This window comes from Manis javanica, chromosome 1, assembly GCF_040802235.1.
Source record: "Manis javanica isolate MJ-LG chromosome 1, MJ_LKY, whole genome shotgun sequence".
Lineage (NCBI taxonomy): Eukaryota > Metazoa > Chordata > Mammalia > Pholidota > Manidae > Manis > Manis javanica.
This window is the reverse complement of record NC_133156.1, coordinates 19,142,040-19,159,590: the sequence shown is the minus strand read 5'-3', so window position 1 is coordinate 19,159,590 and position 17,551 is coordinate 19,142,040. Positions and strand designations below refer to the sequence as shown.

The following is a 17,551-nucleotide window of genomic DNA, read 5'->3' as shown; positions in this document are numbered from 1 at the left end:
TTTAAAAAATTAACTCCATACACTTTTTTAAAAATATGAAGACACATGTACTGAAGACATTGCAGAGTAAGAAATGCCACGGTCTCACGTAAGTTGTTCCTAAATGGAAAGTTGAAGAGAAACCACCTACTGTGATCTCAATAAAGTCTCCAATGCCTTCTAGTCACTAGCATGTGTATTTACTGCAGGTAGTGGATAAATACCCTTTTTTGCACACTCTGTTTACAACTCTATCCTTATTGTACAGACGACAGAACAAGTTGTAAAAAGGCACTAGTTTCCATCTTATCAGATCTTTGGGCAGACAGTTGACAAATGAAATGAGAGGCAGATGTGAAAATCTCATTTAAGAGAAAATTGCTGTAATTGATCAGCAGTTCTCATGCTCAGGAGCTACGGAGTGAGAAAGATTAGAGTGAGAAAGATTAATGTGACATCTGTCACCTGTTGGCTACTCAACTATTTGAAATTCTGACAAAAACTAAGTAAAAGGCCAAAGGACTATGGCAAAAGGATCATAATTAAGATATTTACTCCATATTCTCTTAGATTTTAGACTGTGAGGCCATATATATAAAGAACGATTAGACTAAGGCTATATAAACAATGCCTAAGAATTATTCACCACATATTATGCATGTTAGTTTGTAAATATATAAATTTAAAGAAAAGTTTTAAAAAACATGCAATCACATTCATTTCTCACAGAATTTTTTAAATGAAGTTCTAAAGAACTACTATGGAACATGAATATTCATAATTTTTATAAAGACTATTAAAAAATGTAAACAAATGCTCCATCTACACTGCATTCAAAGGAAATTGTAACAAACTGATAGGATAGCAAAACCACAACTTATCAATACTACTCTGAATACTCTGAAAACGCCATGATGATTTCAACTCTACAGACCCTCACCTTTATTAATATGTTTTGTCTACTTAAGTTTTGAACAGAATGAACTAGTAGATTCTCCTCAAAATAGAAGGAAAGGAAAAAAACTAACCTTGAGAATGAGAAAATAAGAGGCAATTTTGGAAGACTTACCAACCTTCAAAAATCATATTATCACTTTAGTTAGAACTATTTCTGAGTGTTAACAAAAGTATTAGTAAAACAGAAGTTTTTATTAGGAATAATGAAAATGCAAGCATTGTCTGATGCACTCTATCCTTGCACACTTTTTAAATAAAACACCCATATTTGAAAATTTAAGATGTCAGTACTAAACATGGTTTTTTTTATGACTTTAATTATAAGTGGAAGAAAGTCAAATTTACCTAGTGATGGTATAAATAACTCAGGCTGTATAAGCATATGCATAAAATATGCAGATTTTATGAATGTATGTCTCATACAGGTTGAGTTTTCTTCTTATATCTTACAAGAAATTCATAATCAAAGCAACTCATTTGATATATCCTCATATGAGCAAAGTATATAGTGTTAGCAAAGTATATAGTTTACAGCAATGCATAAAACATTATTTACACCTTTCCAAGTGCTTATTTTAATTCAGATCTAAGATTACCTAACATTTACATAGAGCTTTATCTTTTATGAGCCATTCTTTGAACTGGTTGTTATTCCCTCATGTGACTGATAGAAAATGAAGATTCAGAGAATGGCCCAAGTACTTCATTCAGTAAGTGCTGGAACTGGGTTCTGAGTTCAAGTCATCTAGTTTGAGAGCTCATTTTATGTTTGCTTCAAAACAACACAAATACTTTGACAGTAACAGGATGGTGATCTGTGACTATGAGAAAGGCCATACCGGTTAATTCCAATTTGTATGATCTGACAGTTTTCTTGGAAAGGAGAGCGTATGTTGGTCAGACATGGAGACAAAACATTACTGCCTGCAAAACGTACAGAGGGAAAGGGGAACAAAAAAGGTCTAGAACAACATTCAGTGCTTGGGGAAATGATGCTTAAGACTACACGATGATGATTCAAGTTTGAAAGTGGGACTGAAGGATTAGGGTAAAATTCAAGATAGTCACAGACTGAAGAAATAAAATTATAAATGGTTTTGAAAGTTAAGAGGAAGAATTTAGAGCAAGTCACAAAGTGGTGAAACAATACTAAGGTTCAGGTATGGTATTCCCATGCCAAGAGAGCTTTTCCTGACTTGTCCATTAAGAAGCAGCCCCCAAAGCAGCTGTACATATGTGCCTCTCCAATAAAAAGCTAGTTAGAAGTATTGATCAGTGAATAGACCATTTTCACTGGCAAAGAGACATTTACTAGGATAATATTCTGACTAGAAAGGCCAGCCTAGTACTGTATACCACACTAGCTTAGCAGTATAAAATGAAGAGCAGAAAATAACAGTAAACATAACCAAAGAAGGCTTCTACACATGGGAGGTTTTACAACAGTGAGGAAAGCTGTCTAGAAAGAGCTTTTGAATATAGTCTGAATTACACTGTTGAACGATAAGGTTGACTGGGTGGCTTAGATACCAGTACTGGAGAAGATTAATGAGGTGGACAACTCTGAGGTGGCCAAGATCCAGGCAGCACACACAGAATGGTATAGTTGAGTAAATGGGGATAGTCATCCACACACTGGCATTCTGTCCTAGAGGAAAGAGATTCGTTTTATTTTCAGAACTATATTCCCTTGCCACAAAAGAAAAACACAGAAACATAAAAATACCAAAACCCACTACATTGAAAAATGAGTGCGAAGTTAAAGCTTTGACATGTGGGACAAAACTGACTTTCTTTCATACAAGGAAGACCGGAAGCCACATGATGCTGTTTGAATGCGGAGAGGTCGGACTCCTGTGGGACAATGTGCGCATCTGACTTTGTGTAACTGTAGAATTGTAAGATCGAATTAAGAGCCCTCAAGCTTTAAAACAATGTGGAGAAATTACATCTGTAGCAGGAGGTGAAGGGCATGGAGCACTTCAGGGACAAGCAAGGAATCAGACTTGTGCGACTCATCTTTTAAGTGACGTCAGAAGTCGCTTTCAGCAAGAGCCCTGTGCCAAGAGGGGAGGCCCCTAGGCATCTGTGACGAGGCAGCGCTCGGGGTATATTCTCGATAAATATCAATTCCACGAGTAAATCTAGAAACCATATTCACTGAATAACTACTGCAGTTGATAGAGAAAAATGTGAGGAAAGTGGACAGATGAGTAAGCAAATAATGACATAGACTCACAGGAGATACATGAAGAATACAGTGTTAGCAGCATGGACAGGGAAGTGAGCAACTGCTCTGAGAATTCACAGGGAATGGGACATGTGAGTTGGGTGATGTGGGCGCAGCTGGGCCAGAGAACGCAAGAAGGGAAGGCCATCTGCGGTGACAGAGGTGTTAGAAGTAGAAACATGAAATACTTAGTAAAATGAGTTGGACTGTTTACTGGGGATGGAGAGGCAGGCAGCAAGCAGAGCCGCACTGGACACTCTGTCGCGTGAGTTTAAGCTCTAAATTTTATTAATTTTGAGCTTTAGGATTTTTTTTTTTAGGTATGGATGCTGTAACTCTTTACTAGATGTAAATAAGTCACACAGATAACACGATATTGAAGAAAATATAACTGGAAATTTTATGAATCTCCCTGGCAGAGTACCCGTCCCCTTCTTACCAGAACAGTGTTACCACTGAGTTTCCCCTGTTTCTCCTCACAATAAAATACACCAATTTATACTTTCCATCAAAGAGATATGACTATTTTGATGGTTTGAATTAAAAAAAATCAAGTCTGCCCAGGACTATCTAGTTTTTAAATAACTCTCTAGTGATTTTAACTTTTTAAAATTCCAAAGTTCGTGGATATCAATAGCACTGAAATAATTGAAAATTTCCTTTTAGTAACAAACGTTGACTAAGAACTACAGATCTTGGAACACGTTTCGCACGCTCACCGTGCTGCCCTGCTTTCGCTTCCGTGATGTACAGCTAATCATTTATTGAAACCCACTGTTCTATGTAGTCTTCGCCTTAACATGAAGCACTCTAACTATACAGCACACAGGATTGTCGCGGTACCTGAAATCGAAGCGTTCCTAGGAAATCTTTTGCAAGCTGAAATGGAAGAAAGTGAAGTAGCAATTACTGTTAATTTATATGGAAGAAAAATTTGAATGTAGTGCCTTCCGGGGGTGGGGCTCGGCGGGGCCCCTCTCACGGTTTGGGGAGCGCGCTGCCCTGTAGTGGCTGCTGCAAACCTGCAAACCCAACGCTGACCCTTACTTTCACCTTCTGCCTTCTCTCATAAAAGAAAGTACCCTTCAGATTTTTTTAACAAAAGCAGGTACTACGGTTACATTTTTCATAAAATCAAAGTGGCAGTAAAGCAAATCAAAAAGACGAGGAATATCATTTTATCTTTTATGACTTCTGCAATGTTTATTTATCCCTTTCAGCATAGTAGCAACTCCCTATTTTTTTAACCAGTTTTATTTTTTATGTGAAACATACAATTTATTTTCCTATCTCATCGCTGTGATATACTCTTGTCTGTAAAAAAATTACTTTCAGTGCTATTATTTAAGTCATCTGAACTTATCAAAGACAAAAACTTAAAAATTAGGAAACTGAGCAATTGGGGTGTCTTCCTTATTAAACAAAATCTTAAACTGAACAAAAATCAATACTAAACATCCTTTGAAATAACAATTATGGCTTGAAGTTTTACTATTATTGCTACAACTAACATTAATATATGTATAGGTAGTATTCCTCACTATTCTGATGAGATATTTTAAGATTTGCTTACATGTTATTTTTGGAGGCTTTAAAACTGCATTACAAATGGAAACAATTGGAATATTGCCTTAAAGAAATGAAAATGACATTAAGTTCATTTACTAAGAAAATACTTTTTAAATGTAAATTAAACCATTATAGCTTTGTATATTATAAATTTTACCTGAAAAAGAAAAACCCTCAAAATACTGCAGTGGGAATTCACTCTTCATTTACTTTAGTTCACTAAAAACTAAGTTTACCACAAAGTTAGGGCAGCCTCATTATCTTTAGAATACGAACAAAACTGAAGCTTCTGGAGACATCACATCTATCAGGGGTCAGCAAACTGTTTTTGCAGAGGCTCAGATAAAACATTTTAGGCTTTGGGGCAGCCCTAACTTTCTGTCATGACTACTCAACTCTGCCATTATGGTGCAAAAGCAGCCGCAGAAAATGCACAAATGCACATGGTTATCTTCTAATAAAACGACTCACTCATCCCAAGGTTCACATATGTGCATATGCACACACACATGCTCACATATACATCTACAGATATTTTTAAATTGCAGAGAAAATGACTGTGTCTACGTTTTATAAATCCAAAATTCAAAAGGCACTGAAAAAAGCTTTAAATTAAGACTGCCGCAAACTCGGGTTTATCAGCAGAATTTCCCCTGAACACAAGCACTTATTTTATTGCACTTCACTTGAGTGCACTTCACAGATACTGCACTTTTCTATAAATTCAAGGTTTGTGGCAACCCTGTATCAAGCAAGTCTACTGGTGCCATTCTTCCAACAGTATTTGCTCATCTCCTATCTGTGATTTTGGTAATTCTCCCAGTACTGTGAACATGTCATTATTACTATATTTGTTACGGTGATCTGTGATCAGTGATCTTGGGTGTTACGCTTGTAATTGTTTTGAGGGGCCACAAACCGTGCCTGTAAAAGGGGGCAAACACTGGCAGACGCTGCGTGTGTGCTGACCACTCTACCGGCTGGCTGTTCTTCTCCTTTCTCCATCGCTTTGGGCTTCCTTCTTCTCTGAGACACAACAAAACTGAAGTGAGGCCAATTGATAATCCTACAGGGGCCTCTCAGTGTTCAAGGGAAAGGGGGAGTTAGGTGCACGTCTCCCACTTTAAATCAAAAGCTAGACACGATTAAGCTGAGCGAGGAAGGACTGTGGAGAGCTGGGAGAGGCGGAAAGCTAGGCCTCTTGTGCCAAACCATTAGTCAAGTTGTGGAAGCAAAGGAAAAGCTGTTGAAGGAAACTAAAAGTGCTAGTCCAGTGAGCACATGAATGGTAACGAAGAGGAACAGCCTTATTGCTAATATGAGAAAGTGTTGGTGGTCCGGATGGGAGATCGAACCGGTTTCAACATCCCCTTAAGCCAAAGCCTCAGCCAGAGCAAGGCCCTAACTCTTCAATTCAGTGAAGGCTGAGAGAGGTGAGGAGGAAAAGTTAGAAGCCAGCAGAGGTTGGTTCATGAGGTTTAAGGAAAGAACCTGTCTCCGTAGCAGAGAAGTACAAGGCGAAGTGGGAGTGCTGATGGAGAAGCTGCAGCAAGTCTTCCAGAAGACCGGCTCAGATATTCACGATGGTGTCTACAAATTTTTGATGTAGATGAAACAGCCTTCTATTGGAAGAAGAAGCCTTGTAGGATCTTCACAGCTAGAGAGAAGTCAATGCCTGCTTTACGCTTCAAAGGACAGACTGACTCTCTTGTTAGGGGCTAATTAATGCAGCTGGGGACTTGAAGTTGAAGCCAATGCTCACTGACCCTTCCAAAAATCCTGGGTTCCTTAAGAATTATGCTCCATTGACTCAACGTGCGCTCTACCGATGGAACGGCAGAGCCTGGGTGACGGCACATCTGCTCACAACGTGGGTTCCTGAGAGTTAAGCCCACTGTGAGACCTACTGCTCAGAAAAAAATATTCCTTTCAAAATATAATTGCTTACTGACAAGGCACCTCATCACCCAAGAGCAGTGATGGAGACGGACAAGGAGATTCATGCTGTTTTCATGCCTGCTATACAATATCCATTCTGCAGTCCATGGATCAAGGAGTAATTTCAACTTTCAAGTCTTACTACTTAAAAAATACATTTTGTAAGGCTAGAGCTGCCATAGATCATGATTCTGCTGATGGATCTGGGGAAAGTAAATTAAAAACCTTCTGGAAAGGATTCACCATCCTAGAAGCCATTAAAAACATTCATGACTCATGGGAAGAGGTCAAAATATCAATGTTGATAGGAGTTTGGCAGAGGTTGATTCCAGCCCTCAGGGGTGGCTTTGAGGGGCTCAAGACTTCAGTGGAGGAAGTCACTGCAGATGTGGTGGAAACTGCAAGAGCACTGGAATTGGAAGTGATGTGACTGAATTGCTGCATCTCCTGATCAAACTTCAGTGGATGAGGAGCTGCTTCTTATGGATGAGCAAAGACAGCGGTTTCTTGAGATGGAATCTCCTGGTGAAGGGGCTCTGAAGATTGTTGAAATGACAACAAAGGATTTGGAATTACATTAACTTTTACTAAGTTACATAAACTTCGTAGGTAAAGCAGCAGTAGGGGCTGAGAGGGCTGAGCCCAATTTTTGAAAGAAGTTCTACTGAGGGTAAAACACTACCAAACAGCATCACAAGCTATAGAGAAATTGCTGATCAAAGGAAGAGCCCATCAATTCAGCAAACTTCATTGTTGTTTCATTTTAAGAAATGGCCACAGACACCCCAGCCTTCAGCAACCACCACCCTCATCAGCCAGCGGTCCTCAACATCAAGGCAAGCCCCTTGCCACAAAGACAGGACTTGCTGAAAGCTCAGAGAGTGGCTACCTTTTCTTAGCTGAAAACTATTTTTAATTAAGGTGTGTACATTGTTTTTATAGACATAATGGCATTACACATTTAATAGGCTATAGGAGAGGGTAACATTAACTTTTACATGTCTCAGAAACCAAATTCATTTAACTCACTTAATCATGGTATTTGCTTTATTGCTCTGGTCAGGAATGGAACCGGCCGCATGGCGACGTGTGTCTGCAACGTGATGTTACTTGTAGTCTTTTTCCATTTAGTGTGAACATATCTATGTATTACACCAGGATATTAATGTGTTTGACTCATGAGCTTTCCTAGTCTCCCCTGAAGATACTATGAAATAGTCATATAGCCACCTATGACAGTTCTTAAATCCCCAAATACCTGAATTACCATAAGGGATTTCAGGCATTTAGTGAAATAAAAGAAATGTGACTTAGTTTTTTAAAAGTCAGAAATTATTGGTACTTTCTTACATGAAACATTTCAGAAGATTCACAGAAAAATTAACATTAACACTAATTGCCATTTCAAAGGAATTTGGTATTTTGTCTTTCTCCGTTGTTCAGAACTAAAAATCTATTCCTGTGTGGGAATGGTTGGCTAAGTGCTTTTAAACTGTAAATCTAGAATGTTTAGATGCCTCAGAAACAAAATTAACTGTAACTGAAGTTAACACATTACCCAGTCACTTTCACTGATTCATTGAAATAAGCTCAGTAAATTGTTTTTGTTGTTGTTGATTTTTTAAGGATTTTTTGGTCATTGTGTTGATACAGCCTAGGAATCTTACTGACTATGGATATTTTTTCTGTAGTAAGTTTTTCTTCTGCTAAGAATTTTTGCATAATGGTTGAGCTGAAATTCCTAAGACTTTTTCATAGATGATTCTCTCACAGAATGATAAATTACAAGAAAAAATGAAGCTATAGTGACAGTTGCTACATAGATATTGACTAGTGACCTGACTGTAACATGGGCTGAGCTGAAGAGAATATTCTCATGGCATTACTGTAAACACCTATTAAGTGTGGAACATTGCCCCAAATTTGTTCTTTTGTTACTTATGCTTCAGAAATCATGTTTGTGCTAGCCCACCAGAAACATTACATCAGGGGAAATATTCTTGCCAGCCAATTCTTGTTGTCCAATGTCACTTTTTTCCTGTTTCCATGTGAAATTAAGCTCTGTTTGCACATTCCATTGAAGTACCATTTTTCATTTACATTTACTAAAAAAAAATACATATTTTCCAAATCACTTGGGATTAATTAAGTTTTGAGTTGGCTGTCTCTTGAGATATTTTCCTTTAAATAATTGACTTAAGGAACTGTAAGCAAGTCACTGCTGTGTACACAGAGATGACACAGTCCTTGACTGCAAGGGGCTACAGCTCGGTTACAAAGGTAATATATTTATGAAGAAGTGTAGAGACGGTCAGACTGAGAACAACGACAGCAAAGCACTTCGTCTCAAAATAACTCACAATAATTATTTTTGAGGTTTTCATTAAACACTTTTATTCATAGTATTGGACTCAACTTTCTAGTACACAAGAGATTAACCTAAGTGTCTTGCCCTTTTCGTGACTTCCTGATTTAATCACAACAGCTCTGAATAAGGACAGAATAAGGAAATAAGAGACATGTTCACTACCATAAATCATCTGGACCCCTCAATTCTCTTTGGGTTAAACTCAATTATAGAAACAATTGTTATGCCTTTAACTCCCCTGCACCGACCTTCTTCTCTTCTCCCTGTGCTCCTGCAAATTCTACAAGGCCTCAACCAAATTCTAAAAGTACTGAACTTTGGTTCAAATTTTGACATTACTCAAGAAAAAGTCTGGTCCCAATGGAGTATTAAGAATGATATATGAGGTTTAACCATTTCAAGGAATATTGATAATTGAAAGAGGAGAAAAAAACCCATTAAATACTATACAATTAAGTCACATGCAGAGTGACAATTAAATAAAAATGTCTATACTAATGCCTTCATATTAAAAATAAATGAACTTACACCCTATAAAAAATATGGGATTCTCCTTTTTGAACACTGTATGTATAAATGCATAATTTAAGCAGTTTTAGCTCCAAAAACTATCCAAACTCTTTCCTTTATTTACATTCTCAAATAAATACATTTTATGATTTTTGGTCCTCAGTTTGAACAAATTTAAAGTTTAGTAGTAGCAGATACCGTTAGGTTCTTTACTATTGGATTCAGAAAAACAATGGGTCCTGTTCTTTCAAATCCTTAACATAATGCAACATGGAAATACTATGTTACCACTTGTTCACTTGTTTTAATAATGCATTCATGAAGTCAAGCATAAAAACTAAGAAAAATAAGTGATAAAAGGAAATTATTTGATAATTACTGTTATTAAGGCAGATAGTCAAAAAAAAAAAGTTTTCAGGTTAAGGTAGGACCGAGTATGAATCAGTCAGGTGAACCTCACTTATTCTCAGGATGCATTAACTTTATCCAATAATTACAGGCTTAAATTGTTGAAGTACTCTGAAAAAACAAATTAGACTTTCACAAAATACCTGATCTGTGCTCAAAACAATAAATCCTCCAATTTGACCCAAGCTGAATTTTCTTTAGTGAATCCTCCATTTAGAGCAAAATATTAAATACAGATGACTAATCAATCTAGTTTTTCATTTTCAGGGATGAAATAGCAAGTTTTTGGAACCTAGAAGAACTTGGAAGTTTCTTAAATTTTGCAACATTGAAGATATTGTCAAATGTCACAGAAATTATTATAAGCATATGATTTCATCCAAGCAATAAGTTATTGGGATTATATGCCATGTGTTATATAAAATAAGAAAGTACAGGTCATTGAATTACCAAGATTGTTTTGCCTACATCAGGAAATCCTACATACAACTCATACCTACCTGCAATTCAGAGTCATATCTTGGAGTCTAATTATTTGGTGGTATATTAGAATACCATCCAATAGTGATACAGTAAGAGAGTCAGACTGTGAATTGCTTTGCAACTTAAAATATAACAATTCAGACATAAAATATGAGACCTGCTTATAAATTAAAAATAAGTGGTGCTTTTATTTCTCCTAGTCTTCTTGGTATAAATCTACTATAAACAACAGTTATCTTTTGAAATACTGTGGACTGGAAAATCTACCAAATGGAATAAAATAAGTAAAAAGGCCATAAATAGTGTCTGTCAAAAACTGAGAGCTAGTTATTTCCAAGAAGTAGACACTCAACAATTCAGCTCTAAGAACAGTACTGCATATTTACTATATGCAGAGGCCCAAATACAAAACAGATATAAGTTGCATGTGCTGGAGAAGCCTGCATTTTAATGGAGGACACAGACTGATAAATTCCAGTTTAATATGAGACCATGAGTTATCACAGAACACTATAGGATATTGACTTGGTAAGCAAGATAAATGATGTCATTAAAAGAATTTCTACTGTGATTATAAGACAATGGTGGAATTAAGAAGTAATAACAGGAAATATTTAATTGGAAGTAATGCAGAGTTACTAATTTCTTAGGAAAAAAATGACTTAGATTATCACTCCAAGATCAGCAATAATTCAATTGATATTATTCAATTTGTAAAACAGAATTTGATATAAATTAACTCCCTCTCTTCCTGACAGCATGTCTGGCCCCAAGATTTCTCTCCATATGGAAACATGCAAAAGTAGAAAGAAAAGCCATTTAATGGGAGAATATTTTCTAGTTTAAATCTTGCAAAGTATAGGTGTTGAAACTACCTGTATAATCCTTTTATGGAACTAGTTTCAAAGTTAAAATAATATGCATATTCAGAAGGCTATCTTTAGTTGGATTTAGTGTAATTAGAACAACCCTACTGAGTAGAGAGAGCACCATTTTAGGCATGGATATTAAAATATACATCATCAGTACAGATATTTACATATGGAGAATGAGGATAAAATAATCCTCCAGCAGTTAAAAATGGTTATCCCAACTCTAAATTGCAGCTTTCATGGATTCTATTATGTACAATAGAGTTTATATTTATTTTATATGCAGTCCAGTAAATTCAGTTAGCTGGATACCAAGCAAAAGTAAATTAAAAGTCCCAATTCTACATGGAGAGGTAATGCGTGTACAAAAGAAAGCAGTGAAAACAAACAACTCGACAGGGAAAACTTTAAAGGAAATACAGAAAAAGTCTGTCCTCCGGGAAAAGTCCACAAAGGTATCAGCTTTACACAGCCACTGACTTAAGCTGAGACAGAAGAATAATAGTTCATCAAAATATCACCACGTATGAAAGAACTTACACAATCTTGGTTTGCATCCCTGTGTAGCAGAAAACCTAAAAACAAAGTCATTTTCCCACTGTTCTTTGCAATAACGGGACCAGAAGTAATAAGTTTACAGGTATATAATTTCTGAGGGACATCATAAAATGGAAATCATCTATAGGAAAAATAGGATAGTGTGAGGTGAGGGCTAGCAAACACTTACAGGAGACCACTGATAGCCACTTGGCAAATGAGGTTTCTGGGGAGCTGCTGGAGAAAGCGCTTACTTCTCCTGTGATCCGGAGTTCATCTAACCTTTAGCAATGCTACCTAATTAAGGGACATCTGTAATGTGGAAGCTGTGTTTTGATACCTGAGAAGGACAGACTGGTGACTGACGGTCAAGGGTGACATGGCCTGGGCCTGACCTCGGTCTCTGAAACCAGAGACAATGAACCACATTTCTGGACAGCAGAGATCACCAACTAGGAGAGTGTGTCTGTATATATTCTCTTTAGCTGCAATGATATTTAAAACTCAGTGTAGGTGGATACTATGAATTATCTGAATGTAGTAATGACCCACTTAGTTCATACACTTCTAAGTATTTTAACATGTGCATTTCCTCGGAGGTCTCAGAACTGGGCAATTTTATTAGCTACAGAATTCTTTAATGTGGTTCCAGTTTTTAACTAACTCGAAGAAGCTTGGGACTGAAAATTTGAAAGCTGGTTTTAGTGTACAATCTAAATAGCTGTATAGACTTGAGCCAAGACACTTGTCTTTCTTGATACTAAAAACGTTTGCTGTTGAACAGTGATGATTTTGAAACTTTAACACGACCTAAAGCAGTATTTCACATCGTGATCCCGTACACAGAGCTGAAACAAATCCTCCACAGAACAGCACTTCCTCTCACTGTGTGCAATGCTCCTATGGATGCCATGCTATGTCACTGTGACGCTAAAAATATTGTCACAGTGTGCTTTACGGACCATTAGTGGGTCACGATCTGCAGTCTGAATATCACGTGAGCTGGACTGCCCCCTGGTTTTATGTGCAAGCTAAGAATAGCTTTTACATTTTGAACTGGTTGGGAAGGAAAATTAAATAAAAGCATTTCATGACACTTGAAATGTATACAATATTCAAATTCCAGTGTTCATAAAGTTTTACTGGAACATGAACAAGCTCATTCCCTTACATATTTTCTGTGGTTATTTCCTCACTGCAATGGCAAAATTCAGAAGTTATGAGATGGTATGGCTGCAAAGCCTCAAATATTTATTTTTTTGGCCCCCTCTGGAAAAATGCTGCTGACCCCCGCACTCAAGGGCACCCGTGGTTCTCTCTGGCTTGACTATCCATGGTTCTAAGCCCTTCCTCCCTTCATGTCTTACTGGGCTAACCTGGGGCCAAAGGGTAGTTGCGTGAAAGTGGAAGAGAAATGATACAGAAAACTACAGATTCTTGGCCAGTTACTTAGGCAGCAGATTTCTATTTCACTGTGGACTTGGAGATAAGAATGAAAACTGGGTGAGCCAAGAGCAGAATGTAGTGGTAGCAAAAGATTAAAATCATTTACAGAATCTCTTCCTGTGAGTTCACAGGCCCTTAACTGTAGCCCTCAAGTGCTTCCGTTTATGATGGGCCCAGTAAAGGCTGGTAATTGTCTTAGCAAAATGGACAATTATATGGCACTACATTAATAAGTGCGTGTCAAATTCACAATGATAAGATAGGCAGTGCATGAAGGAAATGAAGCCAGTGGCTTCTCTTCACTTTTTTACTCCTTATCTGAGTTGAAACTGTCTTTCAGCTGTCCTTTTTCAGTCTTTCCTTATTCACATGAGACCTTTATTTAAATACTACACTTGTTCAATAAGATCTTATTTGTTCTTTCTGCTCCAGGCTTTTCTATGTAAACCTTCATCTGACTTACTGGTTCTTTATCATATCTTAATTTTGTTCCTTTCTGTTCAAAATTATTCCAAGGATGACTAGGATCTACTTTCTTTTTTTCTCTAGAATATGTGTATTTCACAGTCACTGTTCTTACCTTTCCACAGCTTTCAATAGTGGTCATGAACAAATATATACTTTTCTGTCCTTGTTTCTTGGCCAAGTTTAAACCTGACCAACTTGACATCCACATTGTTTTTGTGTGTGTTGTACTGTCATTTTACAAAATTTTGTATTAGGGATATAGTATATACTCCTACATAATAAACGTGTGTGTGTGTGTGTGTGTATATATATATATATATATATATATGTTTGAAATATTGTACTGAAATCTTGAAGTATTGTACTGAAATATATTATTTCATGGGCAATACCATAAGTTAGAAACTATCAATCACCATCACTAATAAAATCCTTAGACAATTTTGGAGTAAGATCATCAACGAATTTTAGCTTTTTTGCTTGTTTCAAGTTAAATAAATTATACCCTTGTCTTCCATCATTAAAACCAATTACTGAAATCTACTTGGCCACAGAAAACAATTTCACTTGTTCTACCACTTCTCCTTCCACAGGTGTTTTGGGGTCTGTGTTTTATGTCAAGCTCTCTGGCACCAGCACCAGGCTCTGGAAAACCCTCGTGGAAATTAAAGTCTGGTAGGTAATGGAAACACTACCAAACTTAACACACATATGTGATACTCATTACAGTTTTGATACATGCTGTGAAGAAAAGGCATTCTGTGCTAGGAAGGTTGTAACAAGGAAAACTAAGGTTATAACGTAGCCTAGGATATCAGGTAAGTCTTCTTAGAGGAAGTTTACTGCAGAAAGATCTGAAGGACTGAACCAGGCAAATCTTAGGGAAATGGTAAAGATTCTGCGGTCATTACAAATAATTCAATTATGGAAATACTTTTCTGAATCCCTCATATTCTTCAATGACTAGATATACATTGATTTCATTGAATTCTATAGGTATAATGTATCAACATAAATCACCAAGGGAAAATTCTGATTTCTCTGCTATATATATATAAAGAATCACTGGAATGCATATAAGGCTTTATATTTGTTGGTTCTATAATTAACTGAATTTAGTGATTTTATAAAATACATAAATTAGCTTGTTTCATTACCTGGACCAATAACTCTACCAGCTGGCACCCAAGGGTATTTCTGTGGCAAGTACACTGCCCTGCCCTTCTAGCCCATTCCCAGATTCCACTGTTTCACACTCTACAAGAGTCAGCTGTTCCTACACAGGAATATACGCAACGGGCTGAATTCCACGTAGAGGTGTCTCCCATCATCCCCACGTGACCCCGCCCCCTAGGCCACAGGTGCTGCGGTTCCACTGCGACTGCTGGGGCAGTCACAACAAAAGCAAAAAATATTATATGTTCCAAAGTTTTTTAAAAGTATTTAATTTAATATTATAAAACTGAAAGAAAATGTATAAAATATTTTATACTCTAAAGCAATCAGAATTTAGTAAAACAAATGTAGATTTTTCTCAAAGCAACTTAAGGAGGAACAGAGAGCCATTAGCTATGAGATAAGCTCAGGATTAACACTGTAAACTGCTGACACTTTAGAATTATGTTCATGATAAGAATATAAAGTGGCTGGAAAATAAAGCCACTATGATAGAACTGCTCAGCAATATATTCTTTCTTCTGTTAATATTCAAATTAAGTTTTTCTTTCCCACTTGTCTGCATATTTCTCTAATGTGCATAAGTATCTCAGAAGCTAAAATAATAAAGGCCTATCCTGACTTCAAGCTTAGTTTCTGGAAGAGTCTATATAGTTTACCGCATACATAGATATTATGTTCAGGCAATTTTTTCACAATGTAAAAAAACTTCTTTGCCTAAGTAAAGTACTTATTATTCAATATTGAACATTTCATGGACTAGACAGACCTTGTCTTCATTTTATTACCTGTAAATAGAGCACCCACATGTCCTGATTTGCCAAAAGAATCTAAGTTCATAATGGTTGTTTGGGTGTAATTTTAAATATGGGTCAGTTCTCTTTTGGAATGTATTTTTGGTCCAGTTTGCATGAAAAATTATATGAATACTTTAACTTTGTTAGAACAAAAGAAATAATTGTTCCCTTTTAAAATTATGTTACCATGGAACATATGATATGGGTACTATGATCCATTATTTCATGAAACAAAAATATTTTCCAATCAACATATCAAAGTAGATGATCCATTTCTTAAGGATAAATTTATCTGCTACAGATGTCAAATTCTTCCTACTTAGTTATTCCTGAAGCAGAGAGTTGTACTATTTTACATTCTGAATCAGCAATGTATGAGATACTTAGGATTTCCTTCATACATGATAAGTTCATCACAAGTAAAAATAGTTTTACTTTCTCCTCTCCAATCTGTTTGTCTTTTAATTTTATTTCCTGCCTTCCTGTATTACTTAGATCCTCCTGTAAACATTAGTTGTTGGATTTTGTAGATAACAATTTTAAGTTAAATTTGTTCCCTTCAGGATCTATTTTTCTCTGAGGTTTTATCATTTAACAAATACTTTTTCTGCCCCAAGTAAAAATGAAGAAAAAACAGTATTTCACATATATCCACATATTTTGTGCACCCTTTTTTGTGTGTATCTAAGTTGCCATCTGGTATCATTAACCCTCTGCTTAAACAATTTCTTTTGACAGTTCTTATGGTACTGATGTGCTGGCCATGAATTTTATCATCCTTTGTTATCTTTTTGAGTTTATTTCCCCTTCATTTTTGAAGAATATTTTTATTGGATAAAGAATTCCTGGTGGAAATCTTTTGTATCAGCCCTGTAAGGATGTTCCATTATCTTCGAGTTTGCAGAATTTCTGACTAAAAGTTGGAGATCATTTTTATTTTTTTAAGTAGTGTGTTTTTTCCTCTGACAGCTCTTTATAAAATTAATAATTTTAAATTATTGTCCATTAAAATAGGCTTTTTTATTTTGTATGTAAATTTCTGAGACTTAAACACATGAATTGAGTCATGCATTGCTACAGCGATCAGACCGCCAAATAGTTCCATCGGCCCAAGATCCCTTGTGCTATTCTTTTAGACACCCCTGGCGGCCACTGATCTGTTTTCCATCATAATACTTTTGCCTTTTTTGAAAAGGTCCAAAAAAATGGAGATATAAAATATACAACCCTTTCAGTTGAACTTTTCTTATACACAATGTCTATGAGATTCATCCAAATAGAAAGGTTTCTTCTTTTTTTTCTGCTGAGTTATACTCCATTATTTGAATGCACCATAGTTTGTTGATTCTTTTAGTCACTGAAAGATGTTTGAGTTTTTCCAGCTTTGGCCACCACAAATAACGTTTCAGTGAACAGGTTTTGGTGTGAACATAGACATTATGAAACTTTGTTTCTCTAGGGAAAATATCAAGGAATGGGATTACTGGGTCATATGGCGAGAGTTTGATTTAATAAGAAACTTCCAAATGATTTTCTTCAGTGGCCACCATTTAGTGTTCTCAGAGCCATGGATAAGAATGCTAGTTGCTCCAAATTATCACCGACATTTGGTATCATTAGCATTTTTTATTTCAGCCATTCTTGTTCTCGTGCTGAGTCATTGTGAGTTTTAATTCACATTTACCTGCTGTTATTGATGTAAACCATCTTTTTCTGTGCTTATTTGATATTCTCATTTCATCTTTGGTGAATTAACTGTTCAACTCAGTTCCAAATGAGTGGTTGGTTTGCTTAATGTTGATGACTGCTTTTC

The 17,551-nt window shown here is 36.3% G+C and overlaps 1 protein-coding gene across 3 annotated transcripts in view; it reads right to left on the bottom strand.

The window, feature by feature from the left end:
- Nucleotides 1-17,551, bottom strand: part of NBEA (neurobeachin) — a 547,470-nt gene that overhangs the window by 287,905 nt on the left and 242,014 nt on the right. The gene's annotated exons all lie outside the window — the stretch shown is intronic.